The sequence below is a fragment of the Sorghum bicolor genome, chromosome 4 (genome assembly GCF_000003195.3).
Source record: "Sorghum bicolor cultivar BTx623 chromosome 4, Sorghum_bicolor_NCBIv3, whole genome shotgun sequence".
Taxonomy (NCBI): Eukaryota; Viridiplantae; Streptophyta; class Magnoliopsida; order Poales; family Poaceae; genus Sorghum; species Sorghum bicolor.
The window spans coordinates 59437964-59444527 of NC_012873.2; positions in this window are offsets into that span (position 1 = coordinate 59437964).

A 6564-nucleotide genomic window follows, 5' to 3' on the forward strand; every position below is an offset into this window, starting at 1 on the left:
AATCTTCTGGTTTACTACTACCAACTTTTATCACGGCTGAAGCTCCCCAAATGTGCCAAGTGCATGCGCTGATGCACTGAAGACACAGAATTCTGCTGGACCCTGTACGTAACCATCAGTGAGCTAGCTAAGTACCCTTGCTAGCTTGGTCTAGCTCTAGGTTGGAGGGGATCCGAGGCGGAAAAGGCTCGCGTCACATCATAGGATGAGCACTGTGCATTGGTGTTTCCTAACCGGACGTGAATTGTTGCTCAAGGATCCTATACGACATATGTTTATCAGTCCGCTTACACGACACGTATCCATGCGCATCTTCGTGCAAGTGGTTGTTGCTATCGATCTACTCTTGGATGCACGTCAAAAAAGTGTCACTCTTGGATGCACTGCACCAAAGTTTCAGATGTTGTTAGCATGTCACGCTTCTTTATAGCATATACTCCTCCAATACTACACGCTTTAATTGTCTGTGTTGATCCGATAATCCGAGTGAGCGAGATTAGGTAGTAGCGTTTGAATCCTATGTGATTCTATTCCAGATTCTAGAAGCCTGCGATTTGAGGTCGATTATCCCGTAGGACTCCAAGTTGGGAAAGCTAAACCTCTGCAAGTTGAGACCAATGCCGTATTATAAACCCTCCTAGAATTATAAATCAGCGCAGAGTCATTATCTCCTAGACATGGAAAAGAGAAATTCCTCCTAGATTGGTATATAGTCGTCGTCTCGTGACGACTATGAAAAGAGTACATTCGTGGTGCTAAGAACCGATGTGAGGGGACTCGAGGTGAGAGTGGTGTGAGGAACCTGAATGTGGGAGCGGCGATGCGAGGGAGGGGGGTGGAGCAGGTGGGTGACGCGACAGTTCAAGGGAAGCGAGGCCATGTGGGTAGTGGTGTCAGAGGTGGTGGAGCGGGCAAGTGTGACGACGGAGTAGGGAGCGAGAACCGTGGTTCTTAGAATTGCGACCGATAGAGGATAGTAAGGTAGGGAGGCAGGAGCAGTTTCATCCTTTGGATTCATTTGTATTTTCATCCTTTCGTATATAGGGAACAAAATTATCGTGAAATAAGAAGGGTCCAGAGGATTGTGAGATTTTGAAAATCTAAGGTTGGGGTAATTCTTAACCCTTTCAGAAAACTCCTCGTTTGGCATCTTTGGAGTTTTTTTAATCTTCTTTCCAGTATCCGAGAGGAATTCAGACGTGCCCTTAGCCTAATACCCATGTCAGTGTGTGTTTTGTTTTGCTGAAAGCCTAAAAGGACATGGTCGACGCCGTATCCAATAATCGGTAGTTAAGTTAAAAAAAATGGAGTAATTGATGGTGGATGGAGAGGAAAGTGTACAAAAATGATGGCGTTGCCATTCGTCGTACAAGTCAATGATTAGCCATGAAATTAAAGAAGAATGCGACGGCATTTGCCATTTAAATTGCAATCCACTGTTCTAGTACTGTAATCGATGGAGTAATCAGTAATGAATTTGGTAGTTGGCAAACAAACTTTTCTGCATCACCATTAGATTGCCTGCTTAGATTGCGTGGGCCCATGATTATTGGACTACCTAGACGCATGCATGCACCAAAAGTTCAAGCCAGAGAGGACAGCAGTGGTTGCCATCACAAATTAGTCATTAGGGAGTACTAGTGACATTACAAATGACATTCTTCCCCTCTAATCCAAAACTTGTATACGGGGGGCCCGAACCGGAAAGCGATAGAGCAATCATGGGCGCATTACTGACACTTGGCATGCTTGTGTTTGAAGGCCATTAATGGTGGAGCTGGAAGAATGCAAGCATACACTGTATGCGTCAACCATCATATCATCTCATCATAGTATAAAGTGTCTCATGAGGCTTGGATTGCATACGTGAAAGATGCATGCCTCCAAACCAGAGCAGAGCAAAGAGCAAGCAATCAAAAGTCGCTGCTGCACCATTGACAGGCACCGTTCATCACCGGCCAACTGCCACATGATGTGTGGAGGAAACATGAAAGATATAGATAGCCCCACTTTTGCTCAGCCCCACTAGCGGCTAAAAATCATGTGAACTTATGCTTGTACTCGGCCTTACGTTTACAGGACAAAACAAAAAGAAAGAACGTTAACAGTACAAGTCAACAAGACAACAAATGTATTAATAAACCGAGAGAGAGAGAGACGCTATAACCATAACCATTGTTGCATAAATAAACTAGGTTATCAAATCCGTGCTCCTATAACCATTGTTCCAAATGACTACTATGACCTTACTTAGTTCGCGAAATTTTTTAAATTTAACTACTATAGTATTTTTATTTTATTTGGTAATTAGTGTCTAATTATAAATTAATTAGGTTCAAAAAAATCGGTGTCATGAATTACATGCAAACTGTATATGCTCTATGTATATGTTTAAAAATTCGATGTGATACAACGATTTTTTTTAAACTAACAACGCCTAAAATATGCCACCGAAGTTTTTTTTCCCTGATTCATCATACTGTAGGCATCTCTTCGGCATCGATGATCAGCACCACAACATGCCCGTACGCGGTACGTACGGCCTGTCAGAATGTAAAATGTCGGCGGTCAAGAGTCAAGGTGCATCGTTTAGTTCACCCAAAAAAATCAAAAACTTTTTAAAATTTTAGGTCAAATCAAATCTTACGGGCACATGTAAGAAGAATTAAATATAAATGAAAATAAAAACTAATTACATATTTTGCTTGTAAATTGCGAGACGAATCTTTCAAGCCAGTTACTCTATGATTGGACAATATTTGTTAAATAAAAACAAAAATGCTTCAGTGTCAAAATCCAAATTTTTTTTTAAATCTAAACAAGCGCTAAAGGCCCTCTTTAGTTCAGAAAAAAAGAAAATTAAAATATTATAACACAATTATAACTATATCATAAACTAATTAGATTTTAAAAAAATGTCTCTCAAAATATATACAAACTGTTACATAAATATGTTTAAATATTTTATATGACGAGAGAGAGGTCACATACATGGCAGTCTTTAACTTCCACCCGGCCGGCCGGGCGGACGGGCGGACGGGTGCCAGGGCCTTGTTTCTAAAAATTTTTGCAAAATTTTTCAGATTTTTCGTCAAATCGAATCTTTAGACGCATGTATGAAGTATTAAATATAGATGAAAATAAAAACTAATTGCACAGCTTGGTCGAAATTGACGAGACGAATCTTTTGAGCCTAGTTAGTCTATGATTGGACAATATTTGTCAAATACAAACGAAATTAATACTATTTATATTTTGCAACTAAACAAGACCTAAACAAGGCCAAGCTGAGCAGCAACAGGGACAGCCATGCATGCGCCTGGCTTCAGAGTTCAGACTCCCGCGCAGCCGCGCAGGCGGCCAGGCCACCACCACCGTACCACCGTCGCTTTTTCCGGAAAAGATGGCGCGGCGCCGGTCCCTCTGCAACAGTGTCGTGCATCAGTGCATGCGCATGCATGCATGAGCCCCAGAGCCCGGGCCGTCGCCAAGGAATCCGATGCTGCCGCTGGCTGCTGCTGCTGCCTGCTTGCTGGTCACCGTCACCGGTTGGACTCGCCAGGTTTGGTGAGGCACACACCGCCGCGCCACCGCACGAGAAGGACAGCGAGGGGGGCGACGGGTGGATGGGCGCCAAACCAACCGACACCGCGCTCAACTGCCGAGCGACCCAGCCGGCCAATGGCACGGCAACGCGTCGGCACAGCGGCGGCGCAGCAGATCAGGTAGGCACACACACAGCACATGCGTGCAATGGAGGAACGTAGCTTCAAGACTCGGACACCGTGTGCTAGCGCAGAGGGCGTCTGGCTGATGAGCTGAGGTAGCCTTCGCTATTCCAAATCCCGTGGCGCCGCGGTGCGCGCAAGGCCGTATCCGTATGTAGCCCAAGGCTGAAGCAAGCGTGCCGGAGCAGTGCAGGCCAAGTCACCATCGCGCGCGCGCGCATGGGTAAGCACCAACCGCAAACTAGCTCCTCTCAAAGCGACCGGCGGCTTTAGACGAACGGCGGCTTCGCGATCAAGGCTAGCCACCGCGGCCGCGTTGCCGACGGGCCGGGGAGGGGGGCCAAGCGCGCGCAAGAGCGCCTGTGCACATCGCCGCAGCACACAGCACACAGCAGCTGTGTGCTTTTCCACCTCTAATCAGCCACGAACCGATGTGATTCAGTGGACCTTCTTACTCCTATGTGTGTCTCGAGCGCAACTGATCAGGGGCTCAGACGAGACAATCTGAAACTTGAAGGAGACCGTCGTGTCATGATGGCGGCGCGTACGGCGCACTAGCACTTCCTCCGTCAAAAAAAAAAATGCAATTCTAACGATGAACTGGAATAACAGGTGCATTTGAGGTGTTCCTTAAGGCCGTTAGCTATTGCCTACTGCTACTAGTGTCAGCTATTGCCATAAGTACATCAGATAAAGAAAAGCTATGTTGTCATCATATCGATGAGATGTCTTCTTTCGGGCGTCTTTTTTGTGTTTAAAGATTAGTGCCGTTTTGACCTATCATGGGCCCCCGTGTGGCATGTTTCAAGTACTTCTAATAAAAGCACTGCTACTCTTCATCATCTTCTCAATTCCTCGGCAGTAAACACATCACAAGCTCAATCAAGACCCTCCATCTACAACTACAATCACCTTTCCCTAATTGGAAGGCAGTCAATTAACCATACTATAGTCACAACCTCAGGCGTTATATTATTCTGTACGCAGCCCGCATCTGAATCTGACGTCTGAACTGCTCCCGCGCCTGACGAATCTATTCCGTCATCCGTCTCGTCTCGTCTTCAGTTTTTTCCTCTTTTGATCTCGACACCCTGATCTCGAGCCGAATTTGCGCAGGACATGTTTGGGCCGCATGCATAAGCGTGATGAGCTTTTTGGGCTTTCACATTTCCTTCTCGTTGCATCCTACTACAACATGCGATCCAGGGTTACTAGTAAAACTAGGCCTTGCAGAAGTTTCGACGCACCCATCCCAGACTTTAGGCCCTAATTCGGCCCCATGAGAGCGAGTCCGCAACTGTAGAAGTTTTTTCTTGTTCACGAAAGCCCTAGAAAAACAAGAACTAGATACTTCTCCGTCCCTAAATAATTATCGTTTATACTTCTCAAGAAACAACTTTTATTACATATATATAATACATAATTAGTATTATTAGAAAGATCTTTTAATCTTGTTTTTTAATAAATTTATTTAAAGATAAAACTTGTGCCTGCTTGATGGTGTACCGTGCATCTTTGATCCGGTTTTATTCACCAAAAACGACGATAAAACTTGTGCCACCTCCGTTTTTTTCCGAAAAATGTATAAGGTGCAAGGTGCAAACAACCCAATGGAAAATGTGAGATTTATGTTGAAGTGTTGTACTCTCTGATATGTTTGCGGGTCTTTGCCAGCAAGGTACAACCGTACAACAGAACTTGCAATGCTTCCTGCCAATTATTAAGCGCGGTTGCAGCCTTGTGGTTTTTCACGATGGATCTCCCACCCCGAGTTGTTTCTCGTACAATAACTTTAACAAAATATATATTAAAATTATTAATACTTATAATATATAATTAATTGAGCTTGTTACGGTGCTTGGGCATGAAAAATATTTACTGCACCTATAAATTACAAAAAAATAATTAATTGTTCTTAAGTGCAGTTTAGAACTTTTTCTCTTGTGTACAACACCTCTGACTCCTGACTAATTCTACGAACGCGAACGGGAGTAGCTGGTGCGTGCGATTCGGGATCTCGTCGCTCCTTGCGTTACCGGCACCCATGTCGCTGTTGGAGGGCAACGCCGCTACGTCGCTGTTGTAGGGCAACACTGCTACGGAGCTGCTGCAGGGCTGCGCCACAGTGATCCTGCTAGATGAACACTCGTCCTGACTGTGCATAGCACCGATGGCATGGACGTCAGCTTGCTCACGCCCACCGAATCGAAGTAGTCACTGCTGCCCTGCGCCAGGCCAGAGATCACGGACGCCGCGAACCCAATGTTGCCGGCGCTTGCACTCGTCATGTTCCTCGCGGCCGCCACCGTCAGGGACATAGATACGAACACAAAGATCGCCTCGCGCTAGGAGGATCGTCAAGATCTGAGCCGCCGTGGCATTGGGCGCCACAACGCCTCGCTGTGGGCAAGGAACAAGAGGACGCTGGTGGCGTAGGTGGTGTCGTGTGGGTCTAGCTCCGAGATGGATGCCTCGCCGGATGTGGCCATGGTGACGAAGAGAGATTGTGTGCTGCGGGGTTGTGCCATCGTGGCCCATGAGCGAGATGGACGCAGGCGGATCAACGCTATTGCAGGCTAACGCCGGGCACATGGCAGCCGGAGGGCGCAGGTGGGGGCAGTGCTTCGGCAGGTCACCTGAGTTGCGCCTCTCGCGCTGGAGAGGGTGGAAGTTGCGAAGACAAAAGGAGATAAAACTAGCGAGGGAGCTGCGGAGATGAGCGTTGGCTATCAAAGTTGACGCATCCACGGATGCATGGGGCCGCCGAGCCGCTTGCGCGTCGATGGGAAGCGAGCGACGGAGCTAGGGAAGAATATTCTGATAAGATGCGCTGAGA